At 41.2% G+C, this 19,620-nt stretch overlaps 1 long non-coding RNA gene across 1 annotated transcript in view; it reads left to right on the plus strand.

Annotated features, from left to right (window-relative positions):
* Window positions 1–10,683: 10,683 nt before the first annotated feature.
* Window positions 10,684–19,620, plus strand: part of LOC138192757 (uncharacterized) — a 32,284-nt gene continuing 23,347 nt past the window's right edge. The window contains exon 1 of the long non-coding RNA XR_011177832.1: window positions 10,684–11,022. This is a non-coding gene — a long non-coding RNA (uncharacterized lncRNA). The remainder of the gene's footprint in view (window positions 11,023–19,620) is intronic.

The following is a 19,620-nucleotide window of genomic DNA, read 5'->3' on the forward strand; positions in this document are numbered from 1 at the left end:
AGTAGAGACCCAGAGATGGAGAGAGAGACTGACTGCTCTGGCACCCAGACTGGGGAGCAGCTTCGCCTATACGGCTGTCAGGATGCTGGGCTCTCTCCCCTCTCTTACCCTTGCCCCATAAACTCTGAACTTTTGCACTGCAGACCCAAATTTGCACTACGTTGTCTGTTTTGTTTTTATTTTTTTTTATTGTTGCATGTTTGTGCTTTTCTTGTTTTGTCTTTTTGTTTGCATACAGTAGGACTGTGAGAAACAGTTTTTTTGATCCCTCTGTATGTCTGTATGTCATATGGTGGATTGACATTAAAGAAGTTGAAGTTGAATGTGCCACCATGGCACCAACTTCCTCACAATCCACCTGACGATATGTGATGTTTTTTGGGATATCTTTCTCTCACCCGAAGAGCCGTGGTTAGAATCCACTTGTGGACAAGTACAACTAGTCAACAATGTTGCGTTGTGTGCATGTGCTTTACTTCCATGTGCTTCTTGTCTACTACAAGTTTCTATTTGCAAGTCAGAAACATTTGCTTCCAAGTTTGAACTGGACATACTGGGTGATACCTAAGGCCTGTACTACAAAGCAAGTTCAACATCCCCCGGATATCTTTTTGTTATCTGGCTCAACAAACCCCAACAAACGAGTCTGCACTAAGCAGTCGGACGAAGCCGGTTAACAACTTGCTATGTCCACCCAGGATTTCCCAATCCAGCTCTGAGCACATTCACATAGAAGAGGTGTACAAGTTCACTGATAACAGAGCGGCATACAGTATATTACAAACGAAGAGCAAATTAAAATCTTAGAAAAATATGAGGAAGTTAAGCGCATAATCCAGGCTAAAAACAGTCCAGCTGCAGCTGCCAAATGCAGGAAGGTTTACTGTATGAATGTATAGTTTATTCTCAGATGTATTCTAATGATGTGTATGAGCCTTATCCTTTTACTCGCAGCCCCGAAGGTTGTCAAACGAACTGGGGAGCAAACAAGAAATACATACAAAAACAGAATTCAAACAAAGTGGAAGGTAGGTTTACTGTCAGACTTTTTAAGTGACAAGTACAAGGCTTTTGTGCTTCAGTCCGTCTCTGTTGTAGGATGATACCAGTAAAAAATGCAATAAAATAGAACCTATATCAAAAATCTCTATATTTGACTTGGCTTTGTGAGTTTCTGTTTTATTGAGCCAGCTCGGATGAAGAAAGCCTGGGTGTGTTGAACTTGCTTCATAGTACACCCCTCAGCTTGGAGCTTGTTGTAGTGGTTACTTCTGGTGCACACATGGATTTTGAAAACAAACAGATTTGTAACAGATAGCAAAATGGGAGGTGAATATTGACTGCAATAGTCACCCAAAGGCAGGCTTATACCAACATTCTGCATACGGAGAGTCAAACAATTCTAGATATAACATACTAAGTTAAAAGACCTTTGACAAGTTATCTGTAGCTTTCCCCTGTTCAGGTTATCTATTTTGATACACCATCGGCCTGTAAATCGTAATCCTTTTTGACTACATGTTTGTTCCCATGCAGAGATCGCACATATTTAAGTGAGCCAAGAGAGGGAGGATGAGAAGATGCCCAAAATTCAACAAGCAATTTAGGTGACTACAACCTTAGCCACACAGATAAATGGAGAAAAGTGCAGCACTGATGGAAAGTGATCTCCACCACAGAGCCCTGCACATTGTGCTGCCTTCATTAAAGCCTTTAGCATCCACTGGCTCAGTTAACATGGAGGGGAAGCAGGAGGGAGAGAGTGGGAGGGGTAACCTGAGGAGCAGATAAAAAGAAAAACGCAAAGCAAAAACTGAATTCATGTGCATCCATCTATGTATGTGTGAGCAGAGCAGTAGGACAGTGGGAAAGAAACATAAAGGAGACCTAAAATGCAAACATGAGAGGTAGTTTTGCTGCATAGTAGCCTCCTTGCTAAACAGCTGAAATGTGTCAGAGCTTCTCACATCCCAGCTGCCTCATGCTAGACGGACACACACACACACACACACACACACACACACACACACACACATGCAAACAAACCATACGGGTATGTATGGAGAGCCAGCAGCTGGAGCATTTGAATATAACCCCTTTGACTTTCCATGAATGTCCATGTAAAACTGTGTAAGGGTGTCACTGCCACTGGATGCATTTGTGTATATATGTGTGCATTTCTGGATGCATAAATGTAAGTAGGTGGATGTGTCGTTACTTGTGTCAGGGGACTCGCAGTAAGGAGGAGGACGAGAAGAGCATATTAACAACACTAAGAGTAGGTGGGAAGAAGCTTACTGCCTAATTTACTGCAATTAAAACACTGCAGTTGGTTTTAGCCTGTCGTCTGTTGCACCTCCCCCCACTCCCTTTGTGTCTTCTTTTTTCTTTATCTCTATGGTATTCACTTCCCCCATTTCTGCCTTTACCTGACTTCATTTTCTCTCTCCATGACTCTACCTTTGTCTTTGTGTTTATGTCTCCCTGATCCTCCACACTGTCTGACTTTTACTGGTGATGATTACACTTTTGATTTCCTGAGTTTTGTAAATGACAGAGGATTCATTTTTCAGGGTTGCTACTATAAACACATATTTTTGATTGTGACAGGCAACTTGTTAAGGACACTACACAGTTTATGTCTGTCATTAAAGCGAGAAAAGAAATTAAAACTGCAAGCAGTGATGTACGGGCCCTTGCACTCAGGCGCACCGCCTCCCCGAAGTCGTCCCCCACGAAGCCGCCTCCCCGAAGCCGCCTCCCCGACTTGCAGTGCGCGACGGACCGTGTATACCCGCTTAAAGTTGCTATTTTTGTATCGTTTCCTGTCTCCAGCAGGGGGCGCTGGCGAGCCATTTGGCCACACTGACTCGCAAAACACATCAGATGTATTGTCTCACCACGCCGGATGTATGTGACACGTTTCGTGAGGTTTCAAGCATCCTTTGACCTTAAACATCAACTTCCTGTGTCACGGCGAGACATCCAGCTTTGCCGCATCGTCACGGCGACGCCCATTGACAAAGTCGAACGAATGTCTCAATATATCATCAACTACATGTTTAGATTATTGTGACCCAACTTTACGTTCATGGGATCAACCAGCTCGAATGTGAAAGTATGAAAAGTGTCATTTCCGGTGGCCAACAGGGGGCGCTATGACTATGAGCGAATATTACCACACAGAGGTCTTCAGTCTTATGTTATCATACCTGTGATGTTTGGACAAGGTAGGTCCATGTACATAAGATTTAAAGCAACTCCTAGTTTCATGGCGAGACCTCAAAATGGCCACCACGCTACACACATCGATGAAAACGAATTATTTATACAACTTTTAATCCCAAACATGTTTTCTATCCATAGAACCTAAATTCAAGTCGGTCGGACAAAATCCCTCGGACTAGTTCAACAAAGTACAACGTGTCAGAATCGGCCAAAATGGCGACTAAATTCAAAATGGTGGACTTCCTGTCGAGTTGAGGTAACGGTGCAATTGTGCGTCAAGGTGTGATACATGTGTCTGATTTAGTGAATTTAGGTAAATGTGGCCACCGGGAGGCATATGTGTATCCACTTTCATGAGTTTTTGAATATGATAAAGCCTCCAAAAAGGAAAATCACTTTACGTAAGGAGAAGAACGACGAACTACCAAGAACATTTTTACGAAATACAATAGGGCTTTCGCACCAATGCTCGGTGCTCGGGCCCTAATGACAGATCTGGCTTTTCTTTACTAATATAGAGGCTAAACAATTTTTTGCTGAACAAAAATAGTTGATGAAATATTGAATTGCTCCTTAATCCTCTGTATGCAGTCATTAAATATAATTTTGTTTATAGTTAATTTCCCTTATACTTTATATTTTTACAAAATTTTCATAAAATTGAAAACCTAATCTACAACGAACATGTGAATATATTAATGGTGGTCGTCTATGTGTCAGCACTGTGTCAACACACCCAGGCTTTCTTTATATGAGCTGGGTCAACAGGACAAAGATAATCGGTACTACAACTTTCTCTGTTAACTTGGGCTTTCTGCTTTCGGCTCTGACTGTTCACATAAAAGAGGAGGTGTTTGCAAGATCTGACCAATCACAAGCATGGACAAGTGTACTGACAGCAGAACGACATATTTTCCCAACAAGGAGCAAACTATAATTTAAAACAAATGAAAGCAGCTGCAGCTGTGGAATGTGCAAAAAAAAAAAAAAAAAAATCATGTAGCCAAAGTTGATAGGCTTATAATATCACCTTAAAGTGCTCTAGAAGATCTGACTCTAATTACATGTGCATATTTCATAAAATGTTTTTTTAAATAAATGTATTCTCATGACGTGTATGAATGTTTTAGTTTTATCATTTCTCCCAGAGGTGTGAGAATTCCTGTCTGATCCTAAATGTGTTTTCCTCTGTTTCCCCCCCCCAATCACCTCTCCTCATGTGTTTTGTGGTTCCCCTGTCTGTTATTGTTGTGCCTGTCTCCCCACAGTACCCACCTCCGAATGCCTGTCACCGTCACGCCCCTCTCTGTGAGCAGCTGATCCAATCACCTGATCATCACCACCTGGCATACATACACACATTCTCCTCCCGGTTGTCAGTCCGTCCGTTTACCTGCCTGGTATCTCATCCCTGTAAGTTTGTCTGTTTCACTCAGTGAGAAGTTCCGGCTCTGACTCCCTGTTTGTCTCCAAACTTACCTGCCAAGGTAAGGAGACAACCTCCTCTGGTTCATTATGCTCTTTTTCAGAGCAGCAACATCATCAAGATTCATACACAGAGAGGCTGCAGCAACAAGGTGATCCACTTGAGTGGGAGTAAAGTTGAGGGAGCTGCCTTCCACTGTATTGACACCTGTCATTGGGGTAAATAGAATTGCAATCGCATCCTTAAATTTGACCACAGCACGATCAGGAAGACATCTACTATAATGGAATTGTTTACCACATGCTATGTAGTCCATAATTGTAAATTCAAATGTGTTTAAACAATGGTCAGATAAATGAGGGGTTTTGAAGAAATGCTATTAAATGTTCAGTTTCTATGCCATATAAGGGAACAAAATTGAGGGTGTGGTTACAACAGTGACTGGATTTATTCACATTTTGAAAAAAGCCAGGTCAGTCTAAAAATGAACTGAAGGTAGAACTGAGGCCATTGTTGTCCACATCAACATGAATGTTAAAGTCACCAACTATAATCTCTTTATCTAAGTACTGAATCTAATATAAAGTCTGAGAATTCAGTTAAAAACTCTGAGTAAGGGGCAGGTGTACAACAACAAATATAATCATTTTTTGTGTTTACCAGTTCAGATGCAAGAGACTAAGGGCCAGATTTATTAAGATCTCAAATATATGGTACTAAATTGCATGTTTATTCATAAAGTTTGCGCATTTATTTTGCACCCGCGAGGGATTTACTGAGAGTAATTGCATCACTTTATGTCAGGTGCATATCGCTCTATTAAAATGAGGAGCTTGTGTGTGTTAAAGTGATTTCAGCCATGAAAAAACAGAACGACCGCAAAATAAAAAATAAATTGGATCCCATTTAAATGAAGAAATATAAATATAACAAGAAAAAAACTGTCTCTTGATTATCAACAAGAAAGTCACTGCTGTAGGAAAAACAAAAAGATCAAAAGATGAAATTAAGAGAAGATGTCAAGATATTAAGCAAAAAAACCCAGAGGGACGGTGGATGAGATGTCTCTAACAAACACTGAGCAGCAGGTCCAGCTCTTTCTGTGATGAGCAGTTGACTTGGTTTCATTCAGTGCCTCCCAGGTGCTCGGGAACCTTATGGAACTACCTGTGAATTCTGCGGGACTTTGATTTCAGAACCTGGGACAGCACACCTGAAAAAAGGGACTGCGTGAGATTTCCCGGTAGCGGTACGCTGTACTGACCCAGAGGCAAGAAAGTTTGTTGAATCAAGGATTAAGCCAATTAAGTCATGCAACATCTCATTGGATAAACGGACATTTAAAATAGTGGCGTTTGATGGTGGTGCGGTCAGGACTTTTGGGAAAGCTTAACCTGAACCCGAGGCTCATATATTGGTCATTGTCGGGGCTAATCATTCATGCTATATATATATATATTTATTTATAATTTTTTTCCGGACAGTCTCGGCTATCCAGATTTTTCATCATTTAATTTGATAATACTTAAATATTTTTATATTAGCCTTTATATCAAGGGGAAAAAAACTATTTGTCCGATAAAATTATGTTTTTAAATGTATCTCAACAGAAAGTAATGTTATTAGTATTTTTTGTAGTTCTGTAGAAGAGATTATCTAGAATCTAACAATGTCTGTGTCAGGAGTCCGGTTTTCCTCTGTTTTTTGGTCGCCGAGAGGCTCCCTTTGAGGGGGGGTACTGTCAGGAGTCCGGTTTTCCTCTGTTTTGCCCCCGATCTCCTCTCCTCCTGTGTCTCCTCAGTCCCTTGTCTGCTTGTTCTGTGTCCTCCTCTTCTCACCTCCCGTGGCCACGCCCCTCACCAGTCCCAGCAGATGCAGCCACTCACCCCTGATCACCACCTGCAGGTGTGCTGCATCTCCCTGATCACCTCCCCGGACTATATGTACCCTGCCCCTGCACTCCTCTGGTGGGTCGGTTCAGTTGTTAGTCGCCCGTCCGTCCATCCCTCCCTCTCCCTGTTCCTCCAGTTTCTGTTCCTCCTGCGGAGCTCCCTGTCGGAGTCACCAGTCGGTGGAGTTGCCCTCCCGACTCGAAGGATTATTGACGCCGTTCCTTCAAGCAGTCCTGTCCGCTGGTCTGCCGGCTGCCCTGCCAGCCGTGTCTCCCTGGATCTGTCGGTCAAGTTGCCCTCCCGACTGGAAGCAAGTGGACACTATAGGTGCCACCTTCTGGTTTGTTTGTTTGTTTGTTTGTTTTTGTTTATTGCAATAAAGACTGTATTTTGGAACCGATACCTAAGTCTGTGAGCCTGCATTTGGGTCCTCATGACAGTCTGAGAGATATCTGGAGATGGATGCAGCGCTTCCTGCAGAGCATGACGACGACGCACAATTGAGCTTAGATTATGTCCACAACGCTTTGTCACACAGACGAGGCACCAACATTTTTGGAAAGCTCAAGTCATGCAGTTTCACAATATATGCATTGCATCTCTTTGTGATGAATACTCGAATTTGGACACATTTTGCATTCATTGGGTTCTAATGGTCTAAGCTGTAGTGTCTACAGTTTGGGTTATTTCCCAGGGTAATGTGCTCATTGACAGTATAGTGTGTCAGTAGCGTGGTCAGTTTCTCAGAGACTGGACAGACTGATTAGTTCATATATTAAGAAGTGATTGGGAGTTCCCACTGCTTCAGGAGTGTCAAGCCTAACAGAGACATTTAATTGTCTCTGTTAGAGTAAGAGTAAAGTTGCAGTTGGCAGGAAATAAAGATGAGGTAGTGAGGAAGTTAGCATCAGCACCAAGCACAAGAAGGAAATGGAATGCAAGGCAGGTAGCTCAGGAGGCATAGGCAGCAGTAAGGCAGGCAGAGCTAGTGGGTAGGGTACAGCAAAGGGGGGCTTAGGTCTTTCGCGGCTGCTCTATTCCCATGTTCTGCTGCATAGCTAATTGCTTGGAGTTTGAAACCCGCTTCGTAAGCATGCCTCTTAACAGGTGCCATTTTTGGAGTCCTTTTACGTACACACAAATGTACTGTAATATAATGTTGAAGCACAGTAAGTATTACGTATAAAAAGTGGAGGGGGTAAGCGTACTAAATACTGTTCTCTGACTGGTTTATTGTAGCTAACGCATACTCCGGGCGCGGGCTGCCTTACATGAATGCACTTTTAGTTTAGACATTACATTCCTGTTACGGGGCCGATCAGGTCGTGGCACAGCGTACCGTAATGCTCCGAATATCCATTGAGCGGAGTGGCTTCGTTGCTTACCAAAGTCGTACTTACACATTTCGACAGATTTTTGAGCGCATTGTACCACATAAAATCGATCAGTAAGCACAACAAGTAACCATACATAAGGCGCGCTGGATTATAAGGCACACTGTCAATTTTTGAGAAAATTTAAGGATTTTAAGTGCGCCTTATAGTCCGAAAAATACGGTAGTTACAGAGATATGTTAGGGCTATTGCTCACATTAAAAAGGGACAGTTGGTGAACTTGGAGAGTGTAGAGAACTGAAGACTTAGTTGGAAGGACCTGTGATGCATGGAGTCAAGTCACATAGGCTTTCTGCAGGGAGCAACGTATGGCATGCTTCCATCACCTCAGAACCTCAAGCAGTGGGGAGGCGAGGATGAAACCTGTCCATCATGTTCAAAGGTACGAACAGTCTGTCAGGGTGTAAGATTGGTTTGGAGGCACAACCAGGTACTGAGGTGTTTGGCTGCTGCCATCGAGAAGAGGAGAGTGGAAGTCAGAGCAGGGAAGAGTGGAAACAATAAGTCAGCTATTGGTAATAAAACCAATAGCTGCCTTCATGTTTGGAAAGTGAAGGAGGAAAGGGACCAGATAGGCAAGCTGTTAGCGTGTTAAATATAAGTAGAGACTGGTAAATGCAGGTAGATCTGGGTGGAAAGCTTATGATTCGACAAGAAATATATTGTGCCAGCCAGAGGTCAGACATTATATTATGGTTCGGTAGCCAGCAAAGAGTTTATTTCAATGAGCTGACAGTGCTGTGGGAAGATAGTTTTGATGAGGATGAGAGGAACACAGAAATATATTCCGAACTAGCAGCTGAGGTAGAGGGGCGGGGGTGTAGTGCAAGGGTGCGTCCAGTCGAGGTAGGTTGACGAGGGTTCATTAAGTGGTCAACAGCAGCACTGTTGTGGGAGCTTGTGGATGAGACCTGCAGCAGGCAGTGAGGGAGATGGCTGAAGCACGGCAGTCTTTGGATTTGGCAGAAAAGGAATGGTGTTGGTGGTCATGAGTAGGAGGTATGATTGTATGGCTTTAAAGCATGCATTAACGGTGCTGAAGTATGTAGGCACAAGTCATACTCGAGATCTAAAACCAGTAGAGCAGGGATGGTGGGTGTGAGTATTGGTAACTTCATGGGACAAGTTGAATAGGAGTCTACGGAGCCGCCTTCTTGGTGCCAATCTCTACTGACACTCGGTGGTACTGCAGTTTAAGGCACTTCTGCATCGGCCTTATTTTTCAGTTACGTCCACTTTTATATCCAGTCTAAGGCTGGGAACAAGTGACGGAACACAGTTAGAATGAAGCTGTTCTAGTTTGGGTCTGTAGGAATTAGTAAGAACCAAGTGTGTGATACATACTGTATATGTAAAGATTGTAATCTTAAATCTGAATCCACTCACTGGCAGTCAATCTTAAAGATTTTTCAAAATATATTTGATATAAGTGACACTGGTGACTGATTGTGTCATTTATGCATTGCCAAAGGGCGACGTACCAGTGAATGAACAGCTTTACATAAAGTTAGCTTCATTTTGCATCAAACTCAGCCCTATACGTCTCAGCATTCAGGATATTTTGAGCTTTCGCCTCTTTTCTGGCATTTTAGGGCAATTTCACAGCATATAAGCAGTATAAGCCATACAAGTTTGTTTTTGCACAACAACTTGCGAAAAGCATTGGAATTTGTGAGGTTATCTGAAAACAATCTAAAGGTGTGGTTTGTCCAGTCTTTGTAGGTTTCAGGCATGCCCTAATGGTTAGATAATGATTTTGAGGGTAGTTTGCATTCTATAACCACAGTTGCCTTGTGTAATGGAGTATATGATGATACTGAATACTGCAGAATTGTCGTGTCTCGACATTCAGTGTGGTAACAGGGTTGGGCAAACCATTCACATCCATAACATTGCTGAATAACAGCATCTTCCTGAGCTGAGTGAGGGGAACATGAGGATGAATCGACAGCATGACAAACTGCAAGAAAGAAGAGAGCTCGCAGTGAAGCTGAGAAATGCTCACACACCGAGACCTAACCTCTATCTTTAACTCTCTCTCACTATCTCTCTCTATGCCTCTGCTTGCCTGTTGTTTTGAATGCACTTTTTCACACTATTAATGGTTCAACTGTGCAACTGGGTTAGAACTTAAAGTTTATCGAAAGTATCTGTATCTCAAAATTCACTAACAGTTTCTTTGTTTATTTTATCATACATTTGATTCATATACTTAAAAGTATTTCTTGAGCTAAGATGCTTCATTCAGTCTACTACCCGTTGAGGCATCCCTCCCCCGATACCCATCCTCTCTTCATCCTTCCTGTCATTCTCATCCCTCTCCTTTCCTTTCCCGTCCTTTTCAGTTTTATCACTCCTTCTATTCCCAAATTTCCTCAAACTCATATTCTTCCTCTTCCTACATCCCTCCCTTGTTCCCTACTTTGCCTCCATTTCTTAGTCATTCGTAAAACCTCAACACACAGGGAGGATGTAGTGAAGCACGACCTCCTAGCATCAGTGGGAAAAAAGGGAGAGACCATTTGTTTGCAGACAGAGGGATGCAAGAAAGTTATAGGTTAGAAGGTACTGTATAGGCCCATTCCATCCTCCCTTCCCTCCCTCTCTGCATCCCATCAGGCCCTGCATCCCATCAGCCCCCCTGCTCCCCTTTGCTGTGCAAGGGTGGTATGACCTGCTGGATTACAAAACAGCCCTCCCATGTGTCTGCCTGTTCTCTGTGCCAGCAGGGAGACAAGCTATACCAAGCTCCTTAAGCACTGGTGAGGCCGGCAGAGAGGAGGAGGAGAAAAGGATGAGATAGGGAGACAGAGTGAGGGGATGAGTGGAGAAGAAAGAAAGAAGGCGAAAGTGAATTAAGAGTTGGTGATGAGTCGGAGGAAGTGAGGAAAGACGGACGTGGAGATAAAGATAGAGGGTGGATGGAGATATAGTATGGAAAGACATGAGTGGTATAGAGAGGAAGACGGTATAATTAGGAGGGAAAGGAACGAACATGTTGTAGATGAAAGGTTTTGGAAGAAGGAGACGCTGGGAAGGATCAGCACTGTCACAGCATGTTCAGCCCTCAGGGACAGCCGGGGTAAGTCACACACTACTCTGTACACTTTGGCATATATATATATATATATATATATATATATATATATATATATATATATATATATGTCTTCTACTCCCCTTTCTGCAATGCCTAAAGGTTCAATTTCCAACGTATTGTAGTGGATACAAGCAAGTTGAAATTGCATAATTCTAGTAATGACTATCATTCCAGCCATATTAAGATGTTTTCCAATGATGGTTAGAGTTGTTCTGATGAGTCCAAACCTGCAGCTCAAAAACTCTATTGTGTGTTTAAAGTAGGAATACTTTAAAGGTAATGACCTTACTGCTGATACACAAAACTGACGGTGAAGGTCTTACCTGTCCATTTTTTTTTCTCTTTATTGCCCACAACACTGTAGCATGATGTGCACCATTTTTAATACGATAATAGGTAGATACAAAATGATCAAGAGACTTCAAGGGATACTGATAATGGGGATGTGGACAGTGGTGCCGAGAGGGAGGGAGCTTTGGCCGTGGAATCAATTCCATATGATGTCTGACAGGCAGTCATGGAATCATTATGCAACCTCCATGCACAAAGAGATACTTCAAGGAGCTGTGTGTGTGTGCCCATGTGCCTGTTTGGGTTGTACTTCAGCTGCTGTTAAGTCCACAAATGTTCCTGTAGCACAGAATCACCAGCTTAGTTTAAAAATAAGCAAGCAGTTGGGCCCTAGTACGGGTTAAGGCTGCCATTAACTGAATTTTCTCATGGGATACCAGAAAAAACTTGGATTGAATTTTGTCCACTCTGCAAGAGAGAGAACTTTTAAGTTGTAATTGGTTTGCAGCACTGCAGATCCAATTTATCCCTGTGCCTGAAGGCAAAGGGTCACTTAACTCATGGAACCAGAGGCTTGATTATCCGAATGAGAGGTGCTACCTCAAATTCAGTTGCTTTAATCTCGTAGGGAGGAGCGAGTACAGGAAGGGTGGTATTCTCATTCCCACAGGGAGCTCCGCAGCTGCCATATTAGCTCTGTGACAGGCCCAGGAGGACAGTTAGGTAGAGAGGTCATCGTGAGGAAGGGGGATTGTCAGGGTAAGTGGTTGTCATGGAGACTGTGGATGTGATGGAGCTGAGTGGGTGAAGACCCTTATGGATGGGGCTCCCCTGATTTGAAGATACTATTATTCACATTTTCTACCCGGAGCATCTTTTTTTTTCTTCATCTGTGATATGTTTTGAAGTCTGTTTATTGCCTTTTTTTTCTAAAGGCTAAAAAGAATTGAACAAACCCATACTGCTGTTGGCACGAAGTTGGATTGCAGAAATAAGGTGGGGTCACTGGTATATTGTGTCTGAGCTTTATGCTTTCCCACAAGGTCTCTGCTGGTATGATAATATGTTATTGACAAATTATAAACACAGCTCTGTTTTGTGTATTTCATTCATTATTCCATAACTGAACTAAATTATGTACACACTTAAGGTTGTACTGCTCTTGTCTTAATATCTTCAGCTGCATATTGACTGAAACAGTAAGCAGTCTTAAACCCTTTTTACAGAGAAAACTGATCATGTTTGAGCATCTGTGGCTCCTTCCTTTCTTTTGGAAGAAAAACCTGAAGCCTGCATCTGGGAAACTGAAATATAGTGATATCTCAAAGATGTTTGAATGATTTTCATGGTTTATTATGCTCAAAATGTTATTTTTATTAACTGGTACAGGATCATGGGAATCTCATTGGAAGGCCAGGAGAGAGCAGGGACCCTCCCTCACCAATTGGGTCATAGACACATAAGCAAGTGCGCACACATACGCATGCACACACAAAATACTATTTGTATGAAATATTTATACACATTATGCAATATAAATGCCCGTATACATTTCTGTGATTACCTATAAATGTTTGTGACCTCTATCAATTTTAAGGTCTTATCAATGTCAGATTTCAATGTGTTCGCACATTAAATACCACGCAGAGGATTGATGCATCTACACTGCTTTTTACTGGTAAAACCACATCAAGGAGTGAAACTTAAGAAATACTACACACTCATGTTTTACACATAAAGGTAACTCATGGTGCATTAAAATGAGTTTTGCAAATACATCTGGTAGACAGTAACAATACAATATACATATATTTTTTAACTTTTGGCATCGTCAGTTTACTCACCGTATAAAAAATAAAAAGAATGGCACAAATAATTGTCGGGTCATAAAAAAAACCCCTACTATCTGCACCTCTGCTATGGTGAGCAATTACATGATACATCAGCTTCACCATGTGACATTTTTTTTCAAATTAGCTGTGTGGAAATTGCCACAAACACTGAGCACATCATTTCCACTTCTTATCATTAAACTCTTCCATCTTTAGCACTACATTCCACTATCACATGTCCATCTCAGGAATAACCATATTCAGATCCTGAAGGAGATGACTGAATTTACTTTTTGTGTCGTCTTGTGGAAAGGACACGGAACCCTTTAGGGACAGTTTTGTTATTTATGGAAATACAAGAAAAAATGTATACCCAATATTTTACCAATAATCATATTTTGTCATTTCAAGGTTTTATTGTATTATATTATTAATTATCAAAAAAATAAGTTTGGTCTATAGAAAAAGTTAATAAATTAAAATTCCCACATAAAAACTTACAAATACAGGAAAATACAGTATATTATTATATTTGTGTGAATGCAAATTTAATAATTGCCAAAATAAAACAATAAAATAGTTTTCCTATTCAACAGTTCAGATCATCAGTAGTTAAATGTGGCAGAGACCAGTGTAACAACTGTGTAATGTAATATGTATTTCACCACCCTGCTGCATTAATACCTGCAAGTGAAATTACAATTAAAATTTCCAAAAATAACGAACAGAAAATGATGCTTTTAATATTTAAATGGCATATATTCCTATTCACCAGAAATGTCAGCAATACATCAGAAGACATCAGAAGAACACATGAAAACTATGTCCACACAAGGCTGAGTGGACATAGTTCATGTGTTCTTGAACATGTGCATATCACAGAGTTGATACCAAAGATAATCACCAATATGTTTTATTTAATGCAAATAGAACAATTTAGCACCAGCAGCGATATTTACTAAACCTGGAAGTAGAAATAGGAGAAGTGATTGCATGTGTATTTTAGTACGACTAAAAGGCATGTATTAATCAGGTGCGCAAATCTGGAGAGACAGCTGCTGTTATTATTGTTGTGAGAAGGAGACACAGGGGAAACCAAAAGATTACATAGAGAACGTGTTTTACAACCTTGGAAACATTTTTGAGATGATTATTCAGACATATCGTTTGTCCAGCGATGGCATTTCTGAGTTATTGAATGAACTGGATGATGACTGACAGCCAACAACAAGGAGGAGCCATGCAATGTCAAAACTTCTTACGACTCAGCATTGTCCTGCCTCTGGGTCATTCCAGCGTTTCGCTGCTTGGATATCCCATCCAGTCCCGTTATTCAGATGTGCTGTCACAGGTCCTGAATGTGTCCCACAGAATTCACAAGTAGCTTCATAAGGTTCCCGAGTAGTAGCGAGGCACTGAATGAAAAGTCACCTGCTCATCACAGAAAGACCTGGACCTGCTGATCGGTGTTTGTTAGAGGATATCATCCACTGTTCCTCCTCTTTTATTTGCCGACGTTTTATTATTAAGCCTTTTTTTTTTTTTTTGCCTTTTTGTTTTCCCCACAGTATTGACTTTCTTGCTGATAATCTCCGATATAGCGTTTTGTTATTGTTATATTTATATTTCTTAATTTCGATGGACCAGATTTTCTTTTCCTTTTGCGGTCGCTCTGTTTTCCATTGCTGGGATCACTTTAACACACGCAAACACTTCATTTAAATACAGCGATTTGCACCTGATTTCAATGACACATTTACTCTTCACCTGCAAAACGGGTGAAAAAAAAAATTGCAAACTTTTGGAAGGAGATCTCAGTAAATCAGGCCCTAAGTTGGCAATTTTAGCTGGACTTTACAGTCAGCAGAAAACCCAGACTGGCCTGGTATAGACCAGCACAGCAAAAACAAGCACTAGTACCAGCTTATCATACTAAATTACCATATAGTAAAACATTTTTTAGTTTCTCATTATATATAATGGCCTGGATAGTAGCGTTGAAGAGTATGGCTTGGACCATTATTGCTTTAGTGTTCTTCATTCCTTGTGGAAAGACCTTTAAAAAAGCAAAAATTGTCCCAGTTTGACCTGGTGGACTTTGATTCCTTACATGTCTTCATCAGCCCCGTGTTAAAACATCCACCAGCTTCCTGTCTTGTTGTAATGACACCATTACCATCCATCAATAATGCAGCATTAGTAAGGGCAAGTACCCATGCTGCCCTTTGGGACTAATGGAACGGACGTGAGAGAAGTTTTCCCCAATGATAGCAAAATGAGGGTTTAAAAAGGTGCATAGTTGTTTATCCTCAAACCTAACATCTTTGGTGAAAAACATATATTCTATAGTCACGTATTTGTAAATACACACATGAGCATAGAAATGGGGCATCATTATAGTTTCTACACAGACGTGCAGCAGAAAAATACACTTGAGACATTACTGTATCATGGCACGGTGAAACAAATGAACATGGTGTGTATAAAGTATATTATGAGGAATATGCGGTAGAAAGACACCTTTTCTTTTGCATGCATCGTGCATCACACATGACATGATCACACAATCTGCGAGTGAGTTTCTTTGTGTGCTGTGTGCTGTAAGCAAAAAGGAGTGAAGGATGAGTGTGTATGTGTGTGTGTGCATCTGTGTGTGTGCATCTGTGTGTGACATGCTTGTGTGTTTTGGCATTCCTAGAGTAGAGGAAGGCTGAAATAAGGTAGACTGCTGTATATTTCTTGTGTGTGTGTGTGTGTGCTTGTCTATTGGTGCTACTCCTACATGTTTCCATCCAGACAGAGCTACGCATCCGTGTGGGAGGGGTTATGAGAACAATGATGGGTTCTCATCTCTCCCTCCTCACATATGGTGTATGTGAGCACATGGGGTACATGTATGAGTCTGTGTGTGTCTGAAGACCGGTGGAATGTCACGTGGCTGGGAAAAGGTAAGCGCTTTTATTTTTCTTTGTCTATGAATTGCTTCAGTCATCCGGTAACATTTAATCATTACCTGGATTTATTATTAAAAAAAAAAAAGAAAAAAGAAATGTCTCCTTTATACGCTTAGCGATATTGGAATCAAACTGATGCTGATTCTGTGCTCATTTTTCTTTGTCAACATTGCCTGACTCATATTTAGCACCTGCTAACCTTCCTTCACTTTGAGCACTTAGGTACTTTGTGTGGCTAAGCAGAATTGAATGCATTAAAAAGATTATTGTCTCATAGTAACTCCATCAACGTTTGTCATGTGTCAGTTTGATGTGTGTGCATATTGCCCGTGTGCTTTTACAACCCTCTGGTATAACGTATCCACAGTCCCAATTTGTCTAAATGGTTTGCTACAGGGTTCCCTGAGGATACACCTTCCATTTTTTATTGTCTCCCCACGCTTGTCTCTTTCACACACACAAAGAAGCACACCTTCTCAACCAAACATAGTACACATTACAGTGGCAGTATTTCCATATCAAAGATGACTTCCCACCAAATAAGCTATAATGGGTAGTAAACTTGCCATTATGAATTGTTGCAGGCTAATATTAGTTCCTAGTTGTGTGCTGGATGTGATCTGAGGGGCAGATGAGGGTGGCAGGGGTGTTTGTGCAGCGGAAGGAGAGAAATTAGAAAGCAAAGAAGAGTAAAAGTAAAGGGTTGTGGTGATGAGGCGAACACAGATCAAAATGAAGGAAAATGACACAGAAATCAAAAGAAACAGCACAAAGGCATCAGGAGGAGGAGAAAAGAGAATCCGTGTGGAGTATTTTCACACGCCTGGTTGCTCCCTGCAGACAGCACACCCCCTCCGTTCAAAACCAAAAGACACACACACACACACACACACACACACACACACACACACACACACACACACACACACACACACACACACACCACATCTCTCTCTTCCCTCCCCCCAGCCAGGGTAACCAAAGACAGCTTGGCGTACCAGTCCTTTGTTTGACATATAGCTGCACACAAAAGCATCCAGACCTGAATAGTACTAGAGAGCAAAGGCAAGGCACAAACACATACACAAATGCACACACACACACTCTCTCCTCAGGACCACTTCTTATTGGCTTAAACAAGACTATGTGCTGATTCTGGAGCATACAACTGTGATCAAACAATGATTTGCATTTTCATCTGCATTTCTGATAATAAAGAGCATTTCTCTACTCTTTTGCACTGATGTTTCTAAATACACTTATGATTACATCGCTTTCATGTACAGCTGTATGAGACCTTTGTTTCTCTGATGGTATCAACTCGAGAAAGCACACTAGCTCACTTGAGACCACTGAGGCAATGTGACTCAATTGTCACTGGAATTCTTGAAGTGGCACGACACAAGTTATTAGTCTAAATGTAGAGTTCTCAGCAGTCACTTTTCTGAGTTCCAGATTTGTACTCGGAAACTGGAGCCGTAGCATCTGTTGCGGCGGATAAAAGGAAGGTTAGATGCACATGGATTCTGAGTAAACACAGTATTTTGCCCCTATATGGTGTAGTTTCTGGACGTGAACCATACAGGGACATTCACAGTCACTGAGTAATTTCCTGGAGATGAAAGAGATTGATGTACCAGCGTGTGTTTTTGATTAGTCATAGTCATATTCACCACACTGGGTCCATTGCCAGGGCATTAGTGCAAAAGCAGATCCATGCGCTCACATACAAAAAAATTATCAAGTTATGCCTGTTAATGTTCCCATGCCTCAGGGACCAGGACATTATAAAGTCTCCTGATGTCTTTATGGGAAATGTATCCACCATGACAGAGCCAGAGCAGCTATCTTTATTGGAAGGGGACATTTCCTTTTTTGTAGGAAATGTAACAAGAAACAAAGAGACAGAAAGACAAAGAAGGAGCAAAAAGTGACAGTTGAAGTATATGCAATTTTTTTTTTTTTTTTTACATCTACAGTGTAGGCCACATTTCAGGGGGATCTTTCCAATGGGATGACAAGCTTCCTTTAGGAATCTGTGGTAAATGGATTTTACACCACACTCCTTGCAACATGGGATTTAGGTCACCGGCAGGCAAGAGAGCAATATCTGCCACCAGAATGTCAGCACTTTCCAATCTGCCATTTTAACCGCAAAACCCATGTGGAAAACACTGTAAAAGAACATTTGTGGTATTAGCCCCGCTTGGCATAATCAAATCCAAAGAAAATAAAACCTTAGAATATAAAGAGCATGGCTGGTGTTTTAGCCTGCCATGATACAACTGGAAGTAAAACTATAAAAGACATATATGGTTTTAGTGTGGAGGTATATACTAAGTGCAAGGCAATTCTATTTAAAAGAGCTTACGTCTTTGTGAACATGAGGAAGCCCAATCTTGCATTTATCAATATGAAAGTTATTACCACAGTGCCTAATCCCACAGACTGTTAGCTACTTAAAAAAAAAAAAAAAAAAATGATTGCGCAGGGGAGGGGGGAGAAAGAGGTGAGGCTTTAATTCCAGCTGAGGATGGCAGGTATGTTGAAGCCAGATAAAAAGAGACATTAACTGAGTGACAGAGTTTTAGCTTGTGGGTTTTTATCAGAGTATGTGTCTGTGCGCAGGCTTGTGAGAAAGAAAAAGGATTTATGTGTGAGTCTTAGAAAGTCCTCATCCTTTTTTCTAATGGTTTTGACCTCATTTGGTGGAGATCTGTATCTTGGTGATAGGCTTCTGTTGAGATCACAGTTCAAATCACCTCCAAAACAATAACATAAATAGATCTTTTCAGCTATTCCTCCTTCAAGAATGTGATTCCCAAATCGAATGGTAACTGGTTTGTCAATCAATACTCAATTGTTCATGTCACTTCAAAGTGAAGCAACTTAAAGCTAGTGTGTGTGTGTGTGTGTGTGTGTGTGTGTGTGTGTGTGTGTGTGTGTGTGTGTGTGTCAGGTGCTTTTAGTAGAGCTGTGAGGATACATTTGCTTTTATTTGAGAAGCACAATTAGGTAATTTTGACCTGACTCTGGAGCCTCTGTGCTCATCTTTCTATTCCAATCTTCTTTATACATTGCCCTGATTGCGTATCCTCATTTCTTGTAGAGGTGAGGTTTTGGTGTTACACAAAGTACAGCATTCAGCATGTAGGCAGCAAAGATTCATGTGAGCATTAAGTGCTGTATGTTAGGCCTCATTATATTTCCTTAACTGATATAGTTCTGAGATATTTTCACCAAGATTAAAGAGTAGGTTCATAAATCCAAACTACAAACAAACAAGATATGGGGACTATGAACAAAGTGAGAGAATACTTCAAAATAAACAAACCAACCGCATAACTACAAGTGACTCAAATGAGAATATAGGTGTGGTTCGCAGTTTAACTGAACTGATACATTACCTGATGTAAAATTATGGAGGCCTTATGTATAAATATGATACATATTGTTGGTATTACGTAAAGTGCTGTAAACCCTTACCTGTGTATTTCCTTTTT

The sequence above is a fragment of the Embiotoca jacksoni genome, unplaced genomic scaffold (genome assembly GCF_022577435.1).
Source record: "Embiotoca jacksoni isolate LCO1_2020_lvr unplaced genomic scaffold, fEmbJac1.0.p SCAF_11, whole genome shotgun sequence".
In the NCBI taxonomy this organism is placed as follows: domain Eukaryota; kingdom Metazoa; phylum Chordata; class Actinopteri; family Embiotocidae; genus Embiotoca; species Embiotoca jacksoni.